This window comes from Eptesicus fuscus, chromosome 2 (assembly GCF_027574615.1).
Source record: "Eptesicus fuscus isolate TK198812 chromosome 2, DD_ASM_mEF_20220401, whole genome shotgun sequence".
In the NCBI taxonomy this organism is placed as follows: domain Eukaryota; kingdom Metazoa; phylum Chordata; class Mammalia; order Chiroptera; family Vespertilionidae; genus Eptesicus; species Eptesicus fuscus.
The window spans coordinates 112,826,681-112,845,589 of NC_072474.1; the positions used below are offsets into that span (position 1 = coordinate 112,826,681).

At 51.4% G+C, this 18,909-nt stretch overlaps 1 protein-coding gene across 1 annotated transcript in view; it reads left to right on the forward strand.

Moving 5' to 3' along the window:
• The first annotated feature begins 3,619 nt into the window (after positions 1-3,619).
• The window catches only part of HS3ST1 (heparan sulfate-glucosamine 3-sulfotransferase 1), a 29,443-nt gene continuing 14,153 nt past the window's right edge, over positions 3,620-18,909 (forward strand). The window contains exon 1 of the mRNA XM_008150876.3: positions 3,620-4,033. The gene's annotated coding sequence lies outside the window, so the exon portion shown is untranslated. The remainder of the gene's footprint in view (positions 4,034-18,909) is intronic.

Genomic DNA, 18,909 nt, shown 5'->3' on the forward strand with positions numbered 1-18,909 from the left:
TTATATAGACTAGAGGCCCAGTGCACGAAATTCATGCATGGGGGAGGGGGTGGTCCCTCAGCTCGACCTGCACCCTCTCCAATCTGGGATCCCTCAGGGTATGTCCAACTGTCGGACATCCCTCTCACAATCTCGGACTGCTGGCTCCTAACTGCTCACCTGCCTGCCTGCCTGATCACCCCTAACTACCCCCCCTGCTGGCCTGGTTGCCCCTAACGGCCCCCCCGCTGGCCTGGTTGCCCCTTACTGCCCCCCCCTGCTGGCCTGGTCTCCCCTAACTGCCCCCATCTGCTGGCCTGGTCACCCCTAACTGCCCCCCCCCTACTGACTTGGTTGCTCCTTACTGCCTCCCCTGCCAGCCTGGTCACCCCATGCAGCCTGCTGTTCAGTCATTTGGTTGTCCCTCACTAACCCCCCTGCCTGCCTTGTCACCCCATGCAGTCTGTGTTTGGTCATCCATTCGTTTTTTTCAGTCATGACAGCCCCTGGCTTTTCATATATTAGGACTAGAGGCCCGGTGCATGAAAATTCATGCACTGGAGGGGCGTCCCTCAGCCCAGCCTGCCCCCTCTCACAGTCTGGGAGCCCTCAAGGGCAGGAGGTGACCCGGCGATCAAGGGAAGGTGACGCCCCATCACACCTCTGCTGCTGCCACTGCCGGCAGTGCAAGCCTTGGCCGGACCTGGTTGCCTGTGCTTCGGGCCGGCCCTGGGAGGCTGGGAAGCCACCATCCGAGGCTTGCCTGCGCCTTAGGCCAGCCCTGGGCGGCTGGGGGCTGAGGGTGGGTCCGGCCACACTGCTCGCCTGCCACTCACCCCCACCCCCACCCCCCTGGCGTGGCTAAAAGGACTTGGGGACTCGGTGGGGCTGAAGGGACTGGGCACCACCATCTTGTGGCTGTGGGCGTTGCCATCTTTGAGGGCATGGCAGTCAATTAGCATATTCCCTCCTTATTGGCTGTGGGCACTGCCATCTTTGTGACAGGGTGAGGGTCAATTAGCATATTCCCTTTTTATTAGATTGTATATATGGCATGTCAACATTAACCTGGCTCAAAGAAGTAGCCAAAGACTTTAAAACTCCTAAAATCTTATTTTCCAAAATAAGACTTGGCCTTGGCTTCACAGATGCTCCTGGCTTCTGCTTTATCAGCCAGAAAATGATGGTCATTGCTTTGCTTTCTGAAAGGGCAGCCAGTCTAGTAAGGGTAGAGTAAAAGAGTTCCATTTCCCAGGTAGTCGGATGGAGAACTTTAGTATTAGATCCTCCCTTCTTTCCTGAAAAGATACAAGTTATCAGGTACCAATTTAAAGAGTTAGGCCAGTGATGTTCCCTACAATGTCCTAGGTAAGGAGGAGATTCTATTTTCCATCCTAAAAAGTGAATCCTGTCTAACTGAGTTCCTGTGAAGTTTTGAACCTACTGACAAATGCAACAATGTCCTTGAATACAATAGTAGCAAAGAGGCAAGCAGAGTGTAGGTCAAGCAGCCCAGTAGGGCAGGTGAGATGTATTAAATTGTAGCAACGCATGGATGCTAGGATTATACACTGAGAATGTGGGTGTGGGAAGTCATGACTGCGAGAAGAATTCTTGGGGATCAATGTGGTGGGTCAGAGTGCGCTGCTTTTGGAAGAGGCGCCCAGAGGCCGTGAAACCTAATATTCATCCTCCATCCGCTGACGTGTCTTGGTTTCTCTCCCCAACTGTCTAAAACAACCGTGGGGACCCAGAATGCTGGGCGACCAAACCTTATATACCTTCCCTGAGGGGTCAAGTTTAATTACAGTTGTATTCTGGAGGCACTGGCAGTTCACGAGAGAGACCCTCCGATACCTGCACAAGGACCCTCAGGCCCCAGTCTCCTGAGAGTGACTGCTTGCACAGACTGGAGGGAAGATGTGCCTCATATCGTCGGTGCCCGTTCATTGCCGGGCACTCATATTTTACTTTAGTTTTCCGCTTGCAGGCAGTTATCCCCTTTTAACTAGAATTACGCCCCCCCCCCCTCCTCCTGATCCTGGACAAGAAGCCCTTTCTCCAGCCTTGTGGCCAGAGAACTTATGGTTTGTGCAATCCAAGTCACGGAGCCAAAAAGATGTTACTGATTGGGGTTATTTGCTAGGACCTTAGTCCTTCTCATCAATGCAGAAAAGATTTGAAGGCCAACCAAATGAAAGTAAAGCAAAGTGGGATTTATGGGGGATACATTCCAAATAAGGAGTAGGCCAGTGAAGAGTCAATGGCCCTGAACTCCCGGTTATATGGTTTAAATGAGGTATTTTCTGGGTGGAGACTTTGATTTGCATTCAGGGATGATTGACAGAAAAATGCTCTGTAACAATATTCCTTGTTCGCATGTCCTTACCCAGAATGCATACGGAAAAACCCACAAGGTGTGTGTGTGTGTGTGTGTGTGTCAAAACCTCAGTGTAAATTTTATTATAATTAGTCCAGGGCCTTAGTAAGGTCTCATGGAGGTCGTGTCATTTTGCTCTGAGCTTGCTCAAGAACAGGTTTGGAACCTGCCCCCTGGAGGTCTGCTGGGTGCTGGGCCTCCCATAGAGAGGCAACGCTGGTCTGACAGCTGCCAGCACCCAGGGCAGGCCCCACCCCAGCTGCTCATGGGTAACTTCCTACCGAACACTATGGGGAACCATTCTTTAGATGGAAGAGTATTTTCAAACTAAGCAAAGTTAATGAAAGACTTTCAAAACTCTAGTGACATATTTGAATTCGTCCAAAAATGTATCTTCCACTATTTTAGACATGGAATCTCATCTAAAAAAAATTTACTGTTGTATTTTGATGTTTCTTTGGAATTTTTTAAAAACAAGTTTGATGACCTGCCTGAGAAGTGACTTGCTTTGTGTTGGGTAAGTGGGGAAGCAGGCAGCCCCGCTTTTCCAAGGAGATTCCCAACCCCAAGCCCCTGGAAATCTTCACTGTGAAGGTGAACTACTGAATGCTAGTCATTCTCACAGAAAACCTCCCACCTACAGGAACGGGGGAAGGGCAGGGAGACCCTACTCAGTGTCAGAGCTGAGGTTGCAATCCAGCGCACTAGCAAAGCAGAGCTGAATTCTCTGAGCTCTCGTGGAAGATCCTCACCCACCGCCAGGCGCCGAACCGAACCGAACCGAACCGGGGCGTGTTCAATGGCGGCGACAAGAGCGCTGGGGAGCCCGCTCCTCACGCGGATGCTGGCTCAGGCAGCCTTGCGGCGGGTGTCCCAGCCAGGCCCCTCGGTGAGCCGGAGCGGATGTCTCCCTCTGCTTCCCAGGCGGTGCGGGGAGAATCGGAGCCTCAGGTGGGTCACCGACCGGGAAGGGAAAACGCGGTGCAGACCCGTTAGGAAGGGGCGCGGGTCCCGGGGACCCTGTGGGACTGCAGAGTGGGGAAGAGGTGGCCTCGGGGTTCGGACCTGCCCTTTCCCAGCAGGGTAAGGGCGTGAACCGGACACGCCAGTTTTGCAGCGAAGGCACAGTCACTCCACCCTCCCCCGGCCCCACCCTCCCGGCCGCGCTGGCTCCCTCCCCCTGGGACGGCCACTCCTGTGGGCGGGGCCAAGGCCTCCTACACCTGCCGACTGACACCGAGCTCCGGTGCTGGCCCCGCTGGCTGCACGGAGCGCCGAGCGGACAGCCCAGCACCCCGCGGGCTGCACTCGGGCAGCACCAGAGCGGGCCTGGCAGCAGTGGGCGCTCGCGATCTTCCTCTGCCCGACGCGCTCTCCCCCAGGGCCCGGCCTCCTGCGTCCCCTCCTCCTGCTCCTGCTCCTCCTCCGGCTCCTCCCCTCGGAGGGACTCAGCTCCGAGCCTCCCGCCTGCAAAGTCGCCGGCGCGCAGGCAACCGTGAGCGGACGCCACAGCCAGCCGCGTCTCTGGGTGCCCGCGCCCCTTCTTCTCTCCTGCCTATCCCGGGGTGTCCCGAACCTCGCTCCGCCGGCCACCGCTGCTCGACGGCGCTGCCCATGGCCCAGCCCGAGAGCCGACTTCGGGGGGCGGACCTGCTGGACCGCAGCGCAGCTCAGGTGAGTGGCAAGACACCGGGCGTGCCAGGTGCTCCGACCGGGCGTCCTGGACTTAGTGTGCCAGCTCAGGGCTCAAGGTGAGTCGGAGCTGGAGCAAGTGTAGTGGATGTAGGGGGACAAGGAAGGAGAGACGGGGTTTTCCTATCCTCCTCACCTCCCGCCCTGCCCCCCAAAGCCCCCACCCCCAGCTCTGCAAGTCCGGAGGGACAGTTTATTTTTTGCTGGCGGGTATCGGGGTTTCTGACTATTCGTGGACTGGATGGTGTTTGCCTTCGCAGAGCGGGAGGTTGGATCCTGGCCGCCGATGCTCCCTAGGACCATTAGGGAAAGCCGGAGGGCAGAGCGCAGCGATCCCGGTACCACTGGAGCTGGGAACTGGGGCGGGGATACACTCAGCAGAAAGTCCTCGGGTCGAGGGAGCATCTAGGCTGGGGAAACCTTGTCCGATTGGAGTGGAAAAGAGAAGGGGCATCTCCGAGGGGCGGGGATGCTTGGGAGCGGGGAGACTGAGGCTGCAGGCCTGACAGCAAGTAGCCTCTTTCCCCGAATGGCAATTATACACTATCCTGATTTTTCCCGTTACTTTTTACATCTTCCTCTTTTTTTTTTTTTTTTCCTGCCTCTGTTTCTATTTCGAGCAACTTGGGTGGCGGCAGCGGATGAGGGTGAGGGGTGGCGGGGCGCCGACCCGCGGTGGGAGCCGGAGCCCCAGCTCCAAGGGACGGGCGCCCTCGAGGAGGCTGACTTCTCCAGGTGCGCTCCGGAGCCCGGAGACAGAGCGCGCTGCTTCCCTGCTGGCCCCGCCTGCCCCGGAACAGAAGGGAGAGCCCGGGATGGGCTGGGGAAGCTGGGGGGTCAGGAGCCGGGCACAGGGTGTGCTAGGTGCCACGGTTTGGGTTGGCGCTGTATGTCTTACCCTTCGTGGACTCGCCAGGCACCTCCTTGAATACGCGGGCCCCTCTCTCCCGAGCGGGGGCGCATCCCTCCTCCTCCGGCCCCCTACTTGGCACGACCAGTCGCATCCTCGCCTCGCCTTGCGCGGGTCTTGCTCCTCCCCCACAGTTCTCTGCCGGCTATTTTTATCCGGTACTTGCACCAAGCTGCTTTGGGGGAGGGAGGGCGATTGGGGTGGTGAGTCCAAATCCACTGTCTTTGAATTGCGATCCCAAAAGCGGTCCACCGCTGGCTGGGAGCAGCCGCCGGGAGCGGCCCGGGGATCACGGAGGAGCACAGCGCACCCGCTCCTCCTCCAGCCGCGGGAGTGCTGGGAACCCGGGTACCGCTGGCTCCGCTGCGCCGCCCGCGGCTCGCCCGCCAGGGGAGCCGGTCCCCTGCGCCCCGGCGCCCTGCTTCCAGGGCGTCCGCGGCAGCAGCCCGCGCGCACGCAGGAGTCTCCGGATCTGACTCCTGAGTTCTTGCTTTGCAGCCAGATCTCACCCTAATTTGTTGAAACCCAATGACCAGCTTCCACTCAAAGGTTAATTTCAGGAATTCCATCTTTTTTTAAAAAAAGGAGGGGGAGACACCCTAACTTCTGCCTCCCTGCGTTTGTAAAGCCCACCTTTCTGCGCCGGGACTTCTGATTCTGCTTTCTGCTTTCCCAGTAACAATTGGGAACAGCAACCGCCTGACCTGGTGAAATTCCAGGACAGGAACGCGTCTGCTGCAAAGAAATCCCCGCGTTATGCTTTGTATTTCCAGGGCTGGGATGCGTTCCTCCCCTAGGACTGCAGAAATAGCACCTTGAAATGGACCACGCTGTTACATAAGGTCCCCCCAGCGCCAGGCAGAGCGAGAGCAACTCTGAAAGGAGCCTCTCCTGGCGTCAGGAGGGCCCTCTAACTCTGCCAGCGGAGTTTGACAAGGGGGCGACTTTGTGACGAAGCACTCCTAAGCCCGCAGTGAATTAGGGCAGTAGCTTGACCGAGGGTCCCTTCCTGAGGATTCTGGAGCATTTTATCTGGGCTGCAGATCCAGGCCGGGGCTGCCTGGTGAGCAAGACACTGTAACTTTAAGATGGGAGATTTTCTTTCTGTTTTGGAAAACTGGTGAGAAAGTGGTACCTTGAGCTTGCGGATGGGAGCAGGGAACCCCCAGGCTCTAGGCTCCGTTGGGTGCCTGTGTGTAAAGCAGTGCTTTGCACGGTGTAGGGGCCCCGGAACCCTGCGCTTGGGCTCCCGCAGTCTAGTTGGGGCTTGTGCTTTTGTTGTCAAAAGAAGAAATTCTCTTGCTGGAAAAGTCCCCCAAGCTCTTGAAAGAAAAGGTAATGCGGACGTTTGTCTTGAATGAAAATGTGCTGGTGATCAGAAAGGGGCCAGGCAGGTGGACTGGCTGGGGGGCAACGGCTTGATCAGTGCCCCTGCTTTTCCCAGACCATGGCATTCACCCAGACTGGCACATGCCAGCCTGGAGTACTGAGTCATGTTCTCTCTGTTGAGGCTAGCGTTTGGAGGGGGGGATGGAGGGAAGACAGTAACATGTATTGATGTCCCCATGGGACTGAGCCTGGATCCAGGGTCATGGCCCAGGCACCAGGTTTCAGGCCGTGCCTCTCGGCCGGGGAACCTCCTTGAGAGACAGTCCTGGAGGAGTGAGGAGTAGTTACAGCTTTCTAGCTGCTGGTGGGAAGTGCTGGAACTTTCCAGCTCTTGTAGAAAGCCATCATTTTCCAGGTGGTACTGGGAAAGACCTGGGGTAAGTGTTTATCTTCTTTCAAATCACAATAATGGCCAAGTGCTGTCTAGTATGGCTGCCCTTTCCCAGTGGGGGGATGGCGGGGTGCTAGCTGAATTTGGAGGCCACTTCTTTCCCCCACGTGCTAGGCAAATGGTTTTTCCTCCTTCTGAACTTTGGATTCTTCCTCTGCAACTCAGAGATTGAAAGACTATTATGAGAAAGCGAGACAATGCATGTGAAGAGCCTTTTGCTGATTCTAAATGCGCAGGGCTATTTGCCTTTCCTACAAACTTGATTTCGTTTGTTGCAGTGCTCACTGTAGTCTGCATGTGTCTGTGTGGATTACATAGTCTGAATGGAGAGGATTTCACGCAAGGTGCCTTGTGAGCGCTCTACCTGAAACCCACCAGCACCAGGCCCCACGGCTTCTCAGGCCACTACTTTCTTGGTTTTAGGATCAGAGTAAAATGTTTTAGAGGTTTGTTTTTTTTTCTTTTTCTTTTTAGCTTAATGCACTTCGAATGTCTTAAGATAATATATTTTTGGAGGAAGGGGCCTGCTACTGATGAATCAGAAAAGAAGGACAGTTGCAGAGGAGTGTATCCATTGGAGAAGTGACACATGGTCAGTCTGGGGAGATGACCCGGGTCTCCCCGGTCTAAATCTGTCATCGGCATAAAGGACTGGCTCTCGATGGCCTTTGCAGCGTTGTTCAGAGTTTGTCCCCAGGACATAGCTAAGTGCCGGGCACCTAATCGATGTCTGATAAGTATTTCTGAAATCACGCACGGATGCTTGAACTGCATCTTCACGGCATCCCTGGGCTGTGCGCAGGCAGATGGCATCCTTTCTATTTTTAAAGGTTTGGGATCTGCAGATCAGAAACGTTAATGAACGTTCTGAACGTACAAAGGGTTCCAGACGGAAGTTCAGGTCTGCCTGTTCTCATTCCGCACCTGTGCTGGCTCGCCCTCTCCCTCCCACCGCCACCGAGACTCCTCCGAACCCAGGGGGACTTTTGCGCTCTGGGAGGTGCCCAGCAACCAAGCAGCGCTCTTATCCAGGGGGCACAGCCTTCCTCTCCAGGAGAGACTTTGCAGTGGCCGTGGGCTCCTTCTCCTTGTCCATATCTCCAGGCCCTGAGCCAGAGCCCCGTGGGTGATCCCACCTGAGACCTGGAGCCTTGAGGAATGAGCTAAAGGACACAGGGCAGCGGAGTGCTTGCTGACCACCGTGGGTCATGAATCAAGTGGCATGTGCAGCCGCACAGGTGTCGCAGGGTGTCCCCGGGGTGCAGTCCCGTGGCGTGAACCTGGCACGTTCCTTAGTGCCTAGGTTCCCTTCATCCTTCTCATTTTCCAGCCCTGGCCCTGCAGCCTCTCATCAATCCCTGGAGGCAATTGGTCTCCAAGTAAACTTGCTTTCTCTCTGAGTTAGCCTGATCTGTCACGAGCGGACGCCCAGGCTCTCACCATTCATCTCTGGGCCTGCCTCTGGCGTGAGGTATTCTCGGCTTCCTCTACCCACAGGGAATAAGCTCCTAGCTTTTTCGGGCCATTAGAATAATACTTACGGGGCCATAATTTGTCAATAGTTATGTGGAACCATGAGAGTTCTAGAGAAAGGAATACATTATTCTTCCAAGGAATAGCCTGAACGTAATGGAAATAGATCCCAGTGGGCATTTTTTCTTTACTTTTTTTCCTCTGTGTTGCATGTTTTCTGGTTGCTTTCCAGCAGGGGTCGCAAACTCAAATGCATTTCAGTGACCCAGCAAGTAAAAACCTTAGAAACAGGCCTGGGTACTGGAGAGCCGGGGAGGAGGGGAGGGTGCTATGGCTAGGATCCAGCATAGGGGTTCCCAGTGGGGCCTCAGGCCCAGTCTTGCCAAATCTGTTGTGTGTGTGTGTGTGTGTGTATGTGTGTGTGTGTGTGTTTTCAGCATAGTCTGTAAGTTCACAATTTTACATAGGATCTACTGACTTTCAAGTACTCACAGCTAATTCAATATTTTAAAATAATACCAAATGGGCCAAACAAAACACCTATGTAGGTAGGCCTCCCATTTGTCCCAAGGGCCCCCAATATGCGGCCTCTGGTTTTGGGGGCTAGAGAAGAAATTGGTTGCAATGTGAGACTTAGCGAAATCAGTTACCCAGAATATCAGGGCAAGATTGTGTTGGGCGTACAGTGTAGGCTGTGTTCCAGTGAGCAACCTTCCTGTTTACAGATGTGTGCAGTGTTCCTTTCCCTGCCCTAATGAGTAGTTACAACGATCAAATGTATTCCATTAACATGTGTTTATTGAGTTGCAACCATGTACCAAGTGATGTTCTGCTCTCTGGGGACACCCTAGGGAGTAAAACAGGGGGTGCCCTTGTTCATATCTTCTCATGGAAGAGACAGATATGAGGGAGATGGATAAGTAATATCTATTCCATGTTAGAGAGTGATGTGCCATGGATAACAGTAAGTCGCTGGAGGACCATAGGAAGGGTCAGGGGGTTGGGGTAAAACTAGGGATCTCAGAGTTCAGTCTCTGAGTCCATATAACCAAAGTCAAGTTTCATGGTCCCACAGGAAAGGTTTTCAGGTGTGGGAGTTTGGAACTTTGATTATATTCTGGGAGTCGCTATTGTGAGTAAACTCATGATAACTGACTATACTCTTAATTTTAATGAGATTGATGATTGAGCACATTCATTGAGCACATGTGCCAGTCACTGAATTAAGTGCTGGAATACATTAACAAACAAAACCAACAAGGGCGAGCCCTCTAGGACATGATAGACCAGCATGGGAAACATTAATATATGATCCCAAACAAGTCGATTACTAAGGTGAGTGAAGAGTGTGGGAAGGAGGTCTTTACTATTGAATTTTGACTCTCAGAACTCTGACATTCAGCATCTTTTCTTTTATAACTTTAAAAAAGTGTATTTTAGAGAGAGGAAGTTTGGAAAGAGAGAGAGAGAGAGACATTAATGTGAGAGAAAAACATCTATTGGTTGCCTCCCCTACCTGCCCCGACTGGGGATTGAACCTGCAACTTGCGTATATGCTCTGACTGGGAATTCAGCCCACTGACTTTTGGTATTTGGGTGGATGCTCCAACCAACTGAGCCACAGTGGCCAGAGCTCCATCATGTTCTTAACCAAGCATCTGATTAGTACCAGGAACTGTTTAGGTATGTGCTCTTCAACTTGAAGTCAGCACCCTATCATTAGTGAAGATATTTTTTTAAAGCTTTAATCTCTTTACCTGGCAAAGACATTTTTTTATTAAGCAATTTCATTTTTGCATCACGAAAATGAAGTATTTAAAAAATCTGTTGTCTGTGTGGAAGGTACTTACGCCCTTGAAAGTCTGATACGCCCTGTCTCAGCTCTTTCCCGGGCGTTGCTGTTGAGTGTTGTTGCCAGGGAGGCTGTGCACGAGGTAAAACACAGTTCTTGCTGAGGAACCTGCAGCCTAGCATGGCAGTCAGATGAGCTGGGAGCTTTACCTGTGGGGGGGTCAGTGCATAATGGTTGGGCCTCTGCCTGTGTCATTGGGCAGACCTTTGTCAAGACCCCATCCCTTCCAGTCACCCACTGCTTTCTTTCATTGCAACACGTTCTTCCACGGCATGCCTTTGTACAATAGTGTTTACCTTGTTACTTCAGGGGCTCCCCTGGCTACTATCCCTCACCCCCACTTCAGAGTAGGTGCGTGCCCTCTGAGAGCAGGATGTGGACGGGGTGTTATTTCTGACACCACTTTCTGGGACACTGTGTCTGTGCTCCTAGTAGTTACTTATTCAGAAAATAAACAAGAGGATGCATTTCTGCCTGGGAGAATTTGGGAAGGCTTCAAGAAGGAAGAAATAGCCCTAGCCGGTTTGGCTCAGTGGATAGAGCATCACCTGCGAGGTCCCTGGTTCATTCCAGTCAATGGTACTTGCCCGGGTTGCGGGCTTGATCCCCAGCAGGGGGCGTGCAGGAGACAGCCACTCAAGGATTCTCTCTCATCACTGATTCTATCTCTCTCTCCCTTCCTCCCTGAAATAATAAAAATATTTTTTTTAAAAAAGAGGGAAGAAATATTTAAGGAAAGACAGGGACATAGAGAGACAAGCCAAAGAAAGATGATCAAATAGAATCAAATTTGCGGGAGCCCCCAAACCCTTCCTGAGAACTCATTTGTCCGTTTCAGGGATTCCCAATGTGGTCAGCCCATTCACACAAGCCTTCGCTGAGTAGTTTCTGGCCATGCAAAAGCACTTTGCTTATGAAAAGAATGAAACCAATGGAAGAAGAGTGAAAAAAAGAATAAAAAGAATGACAGTGACTATTGCTTACTTTTATATAGTATGATAATACCCACCATCTCCTTTTCCTCCTCGACCCAGTCCTTCAAGGGAGATGGAAGCTTGGAGCCTCTCCATGTTCTGCTTAAGGAAACTGAGGTCTGGAAGTGAAGGACTTTCCTCAGACCCTCAGAACGAAGGCTGCAGACCCCGGACCCAGGGCCGAGACTCTCCACCGGCCTCGAGGGGACGGCTCAAGGTGGAGGCTCCTGAGATCCTGGGAGGACCAAGTGGCCCACATTTTCTATAAGCAGAGAGAAATATTTAGATTTAAAACACTTCCCTTTGTCCTTTGTTCATCAGGAACTTCCATTTCAGCACTTTCCGGGCTGCATTTTGTGTCTTGTTGAATTTCCCCTAGAATTCCTGCAGATTAGGTACACCGCGCGGTAGATGGTTTTATGTAAATGTCCTCACTCTTTCGTTTAGGAGAGTAAATCAGAGTCCTGTATCAGCAGTTAAAATACAGGGGAGGAAGGTGGATTGCAGATGCAGCTGAAATGAAAAGCAAGCTCGCCTCGCTGTGCTCAGAAAAAGAAACCCTTCAGTGGCTCAGAGAGAAAGCGCTGAGCGCCTCCTCCGGAAAACTTGCTTGCACTTTCCTTCAATGATGTCTTAAACCAGATTTTTCTCTGCGTCCTGAGTGGGAAGGAGGGAGAAGGTATCAATGACAGGTTTCCAGATTAGATTTTGGAGTTATTCATGTGGGGAAAGACATGGCTTTCAAAGTCACATCTGTTGGAAGTTTTCATCTCCTGCTTACTGACTGTGTCTTCCTGAGAAATGGACAGTCTTTCTGGGGCCTCACTTTTCCTACATTCTAATGAGGACTAAAAGGGGCTGCCAGTATGAAGTGGCTAGCATAATGCTCAAGAAAACTTATACTCTTCTCCTGTGGAGTAGCTAGATTTACCAAATAAATATAGGGGACACCCAATTAAATCTCAATTTCAGATCAACAACATAGGCTGTTTTAGTACAGGTCTATCCAAGACACTAAATCTTAAGAAATTACTTATTGTTTTCTGAAATTTAAATTTAATGGAAAGTCCTATAGTTTCTTAAACATCCCTATTCTTTTTTTTTAAAAATAGTTTTTAAAGTATGTGTTTACTGATTTTTCTGAGAGAGAGAGAGAGAGAGAGAGAGAGAGAGAGAGAAAGAGAGAGAAATGTTGATGTGAGAGAGAAGCATTGATTGCTTGTCTTGGGAATGCACCGGACCTGGGATTGAGCCCACAACCTGGGCATGTGCCCTGGCCTAGCATCAAACTGGTGACCTTTCAGTGCACAGGACGATGCTCCACCCACTGAGCCACACCAGCCAGGGCAAACATCCCTATTCTTGTGCTGACAGTTCTGAGAGCTATTACTCTGGGGAAAGTTATAGAACCCTAAGAAGTTAGAGCAGATAGAGTCCAGTAAACTTGAAGGTAAAATGACTTAGCCAGAGTCTGGTTGAAGGAGAAAAGGGAGGGTCGTTTGCTCTGATGAGCTATGTAACAGATCAGAGCAAGGCAGTCTTACTTTTTTGCTGAAAGAAGCAAAAGGATTGTGGCCAAATCAGAATGTTCAGTGCCTTTAAGAAGTGAGCCAGATTCTCTCCCAAGTCTGGAAGGCATGCACAGGTTATTCCCAACACCCCCTGGGGAGGAGGTGTTTCAAACCCGTGAGGCCACCAGGGCAGCGTTTGGCCCACGAATGCAGCACCTCATCTCTGGGGGGCCGGATGTGGAAAGATGAGGCTCACACAAGGGCCCCAGTGAGTTCACTGAAGGGGAGCTTTGTGCTTTGCAAACTCACACCTGCAATTGCTCCCTCCTCCTTGAACCCAAGGCTTATAAAGCTGTTAGAGGGCCTTTCAGACTGGTTCCTCCTAAGGCCATGACCTCAGGTTGTAAAATTGAGCAGGTTTCCCCTAAGGCTGCTGGAGTATGTTGTTCCGAGGGTGGCTGTGAAATGGCTGTTTCCATTCCAGGTAGTAACCTGGTGAAGGACTAAAGTAACAAGACTTTTGTTGCATGCACACTTTTCCAAAAGAAGAGTTTTGTGCTTTCTTAGGTGGTGAGATATGGCTTCTGCCAAAATAACCAGTTTCTGTAGCATATAATATTACTAACCCCTCATGTAACCTGAGCTGCTTCCTAACAATGTATTCATGTGGAATATCGACCAGAAAGAAGGCAAAGCCACCTAAAGGCTAGCATCCAGGCCGCACCAGCCTGAGAGATCCAGTAAAGTCCACTTTGCGACTTCTCAGCCACATAACAAGAGGTGAGTTACTTCTCATCTCTGAGCCTCAGCTTCCACGGCTGCAGAATGGACATAATTAAAATTATAGCAGAGGGTCACTTAGCAATGCATTAAAACAAAGTTATGTCAAACATTTACAGGGCACCTTAGACAAAAAGGTGCTGTTACTGAGATGACAGAAGCAATGTCGGCCTCTAGCTTGCAAACTCGGTGTCACGTCACAGAGACCACAGACTGGAACTCATGCATGAAATTCACCATATTCATGGGAGAGTGTCTGAGTCCCGTGCCCTTTGTGTCTTTAAGTCTTCATTTATATAATTCAAGCCAAGATCATGCTTTCATTTTCTGGATCAAAAGATTAGAAGGAGCAATGTAGAAAAGGGATGGAAGACACAACGTACAGAGAGAGAAAAGGAGGGAGAGAGGGAGAGATCCAGGGTAGGAGGGCAGGGACGAAAAGAAAACAGAAGAGAAGACGGGCGGGAAAACTGTTCCAAGCAGACCAAAGGTTTGAAGAGCATGGAAATCCAGTGACATTTAGTAGCAAGGCCAGCGTCGGGATTCCCTGCTTATATCCTCTGACACAGTCATTTAAGTAAGTCCACACCCTCTCCCCTTCCCCAGGCTTCTCAGGACTCCAATGTCAAGCCCCTGACCTTGAGGGAAGGGCACAGAGTCTGTTATAGTGAAACTGGGAAGAATATGGAACATGATGTAAACAGCGTTCTTCCATGGCATAACATCACCAGTAACAGCTGAAGACAAGGGACCCACGTGCCACCTTGTGCTGGGATTGGCCACGGTGCCCCTTGTTCTCCTCGGACTTCCAGATGATTGGTTGTTTCTTTTGGCTTGGTTGTAATTTTCCACGTATTCATCATCAGCTCTTACTAGAGAGCTTTTCAAGGAGACATCTCTCCCTCCCTGACTCCTCCCTGTGAAATGCTGACCCCCTCCTGATCCCTGAGCCCCATCCTCACACACAGGCCAGGAAAGGGCCATTTCTGGGAGGCCTGAGCATCCATGGACCCTGAGCAGGGAGGAGTTCCTGGGGACTCAGCCCCGCTCCCAAAGCTATTTGGCACTGGGGAAATGACTTTGTTTTCCCAAATCTTGGTTGCCTTACCTGCTGAACGGAATTGTACGCCCTCATTATTTTTTGCTGGGAGAATCACATGCTGTAATGTATGCTAAACACCCATTTGAGAGCCTGGTACTGAGTGTCCATAACACACCCCTTAGTAGTCTTCATTAGCTTTTCTCTCTGATAAACCTGATTTTGTTTGAAAAGCATATCAAGAATGCCATTAAAGATCCAGATGTGGGGTGTCTTCTAGTCCACTCTGTCCATCTGGCTGCTGGCTGTCCAGCAGGAGAGAGGGCCATGGTGTGCCCCTGCAGCCTCCCTCATCTGCTCCAGTGTGGGAAGAGAGCAAGATTGGGAGACGTTTTTCTTTTCATCAGAGAAGTAAATCTTTCTCAAAAGCCTGCAGGTCCCATCACCCAAAAACTAGGTCATATGCTCACAGGCCAAAATCACAGAAGGGGAAACTGAGGCATACAGACATCTGAAACAGTGGACGAGGACGGTTAGTGGATACAGCGATCCTACAATGATCCCTTGTCCCCTTGAGCAACTGTTCACATTTGTGCTTGTATACTGCAGTGTGCTGGATCCTGCTCAGCTTTAGGTCTGTGTTATCACTGGCCTCAGCTGAAATACAAACATCATATTCTTCTGGTTTCCCTTTCTTTTTTCCTCCCCAGCTTTGTAACTTGTGGGCAAAAGTATGTTTACAGTTGTTCATATGGAAAATAATGTAATAATCCTATATTATAAAAGCCCAGTGACCGAAATGGCAGAACGACCAGAGACCAGAACTACCAGCCCCTTGCCCAGGCCTGCCGGGACCCACCCACCCCCAATTGGGGCCATGGCCCCTTGCCCAGGCTGGCTGTGCCCCCCCAGCGGGGACCTCCAACCCAATCCAGGGCCCCCATCAGGGCAGGCCAGCTGGCCCACACCCATGCACCAGACCTCTATCCTATATAATAAAAGGGTAATATGCAAATTGACCCTAATGGCAGAACAACCAGAATGACTGCTAGACCAGTCACTATGAGGTGCACTGACCACCTCTCAGTCCCTTTCCCCAGCCAGTAGGTTCCAAGCACCTGATGTCAAACGGGGAACTGGGGGAAGCAGGGTGCCAGGCCAAGGCCCTGCCCTCCTGGTCACCCCACACACAGAGGGTGACCAGCGGCGGTGGAGGGGCTGGCGAGCAGGCGGGAACAGCCAACCTCTAGGTCCCTTCCCCTGGCTGTCAGGCACCGATCACCCAATGGCAAATGATGAACCAGGGGTGGGTGGCAGCAGGGGGCGGGGCCAGCTGTGGGAACCCGGGAAAGATGTCCCTGGTAACAGGCCAGGCCTAGGGACTGTACCCATGTGTGAATTTCATGTGCCAGGCCTCTAGTCCTATATAATAAAGAGGTAATATGCCAATTAACCCTCACTCCATCACACCTTCATGAAATGGCTGTGCCACAGTGGAGGCTGGGTTCCCGTAACAAGCCATAATGAGCCATCAGCAGGAACCTGAGGCTGTGTGGCACCGGGCCAGGGCAGGGGACCTCAGGCCGTGCCCCCCCGCCTGCTGAGGTTTGATGGGGGACCTCAGGCCATGCCCTCCCGGCACCAGGCCAGGGGACCTCAGGCCAAGTCCCCAGCCCAGTGGGGGTCTGCAGGCCACACCCCCCACCCAACAGAGCTTGTAGGGGGAACTCAGGCCATGCCCTCCACCCAGCGGGGCTTGATGGGGGACCTGAGGCTGCTCCCCCCACTTGGCAGGGCTTGATGGGGTGGGGCCAGCCAGGTCTGGATCTCGCCCAATGGGGGTAGGGCCGGCTGGGTCTGGGTCTCTCATGATTTTGAGGTGCACGTGGGTGGGTGGGGACTTGACTCTGGGTCCCGTGGTGAGCCCCAGACTCTGACAGGAGGAAGATTTTCATATAGATTTTACTAATTTTCTTTCATCTCTGACACTTCTATTATAAAGGGCAAATAGCAATCTTAAAATATTTCCTCTAATTAATTCCCTTTTAATGTGCATGGATTTTGTGCACCAGGCCACTAGTTAATAAATAATAATACAAGAATAAATAAACTCTTTCATGTACTCACAACTGTAAACCTACTTTTGCCCACCCCTGTATTTCTCTGTTAATCTCTCCTTCGAACCTGAGCAAACTTTGAAAACCATCAGCAGGCATCTTTCCTGTCCCCTGATGCAGAATGTCCCACAGATCCCCATTATTTACAGGATCAGGACTCTTCACCCAAGAAGATATCTGAGCTCAGATACTCCACTGTATGACCATATCCCCTTGGGAAAGGTTACAGTCACTCTAAACCTCACATATTCCTCAGGATTTTTAATCATGTATTTGTTGTTGTTGTTTGTTAACCCTCACATGAGGGTATTTCTCCATCAATTTTTAGAGAGAGTGGACAGAGAAACATTGATGTGAAAGAAACACATTGATTGGTTGCCTCCCACATGTGCCCCTACCAAGGCCAGGGATCAAGCCTGCAACTGAATCAAACCCTTGACTGGAATCAAAGCCCAGACTCTTCAGTCCATGGGCCAATGCTCTATCCACTTAGCCAAATTGACTAGGCCTAATTGTATATGTTCATACCCTTATTTAATCTGTTTCAGTAGATTAAATTCTAGGAGGATGGGGACGTAGTCGAGAGCACCCAAACCTGGGTCAAACCTGAACCAGTGCCTGGCACCAAGGAATAATTGTTGAAAAAAACATAGTCTAAGGGCCCAGTGCCCTCTTTTTCATAGAGATTTTAGGATTAAACGCGGTGTTTCACACCGAGCGCGGCAGGCATGCGGGGGAGCTCAAAGCGGGCTCATCTTTGCCTGCTTTGTTTCATAGTAAAAGTCACAATGGAATTCAAATCCCGCAGCCTGGCAGCCGCATCCTCATCTTCCAGGCATCGTCTCTCCCCACCCTCCCCGCTGTGCACACACCTCATATTCTGACCTCAGGGCCACCACCCCTTGTTCCCGGATAAGCCCGGAATGTGGACGTTTCCACATTTTACACATGCTGTTCCCTCCACCTCACATCCTGCACCTCTGCCCTTTCTCCTCCAGGTCGGAATGTGATGTTCTTTCAGGTCTGTCTTGGATGCTCTCCCGATCCACCTCCTCTCCGGCCGGTGATAAATAACGGTGCTCTTCGTGGCACCGGGCATGGAAGAGGGCTGCACCTTCCTTCCTATCAGAAGGTCAGCGTGGCTGTGGCTTTCTGTGGTTGAGAAAGCTCAGGTGCATCCCAGCCTGGAGCTTTAAGCGGCGCTCTGCGTTGCACATTCTCGTCCCTCTGGCACAGCCACCTGCACTCCTCAGCTCAGTGAGCACAGTCCTGCCACCAACCCTTGGGGAAGAGCAGCCACAGGGCGGAGGCTCTGAGCTATGGGTGTTTGTCTCAGCTTAGCCCGGCGTGCCCGCAGTCAGGCTCTGCATTTTCCCTTGTCCTGGGAGGCTCCTCACGCACAGGGGACATTGTTAGGATGCTGTGGGCTTGGCTCCAGAGCAGGGCTCCCCCTGCCTGTGCCTGATCCAGGAATCCAGAACTTTCGGCCAAATGGACTGTGGCTTGAAGGGTGAAGGATCTCAGGTCCTGGTAGTTGGGAAGTGGGAATACCATCATTATATCTAGAAACACCAGTCTTTCCCGAAAGGAGGACAATTGGGCTGAGGTTCCCAGAGCTCAGATGGGCAGCCAGGCTTTGTTGCCCCACTCAGGGGTCAGAGTGACCTGAGAAAATGTTCTCTGGGCAAAGTCAATGTCAGCCCGTGTCCTGTCCTTTCCGGAACTCTCTCATGGTGGCTGCGTGGGCATTTCCCCAGCTTTGCGGGCCCCTGCTCCAGGGCCATGTCTGTGGCTGTGGTCTTGAAGGAGGAGCCTGCCTTTGCCTGTGTCTGAGCCCCCCCGCACTCTGGTTCCCAGGCCAACTGGCTCTGCTGAGGGAGCAGTCCCCTGTGTTCAGAATTGCCCTCACCTGCTGCCTTTTCTTACTCGAATGTACTTTATGGGCCAGCTTGTTTCAAATAGTTTGTTATAATAAATGTGTATTATTTTAAAAGTATAAGGCATGAATCATCCAGAAAGAATACTTGACCAGTCTGGAGATGGTTTACCTTAACACGTAGTATTGTATTTAATCGGATGACATTGAAACTGTAAGAAGAGTTAACGGGAGGTCCCGGCGATGGCTGTGTCAAGTGCAGTACCCAGGTGGTGTTCTTCTGAATGGATTAGGTGGCATTTAAAGATTGGAAGATGAGTAAGATAATAAGGCAGGCAGCCCTGTTTAAAGTAAATTCATTCTGGCTAAGTTAAAGCTCGTGTCAGAGGGAAATGAAATACTAATTCCTTTTGCAGAACCTGGAGCTTAAGACTTTAGGAATATTTAACTTGAGTACTATTTTTAAAAATTTTCAAGTAAAGGACAAATAGAAATTGCAGCCATGTGTGGATGTGTGTGGGGTGGAGGATAATGCTATGTGCTATG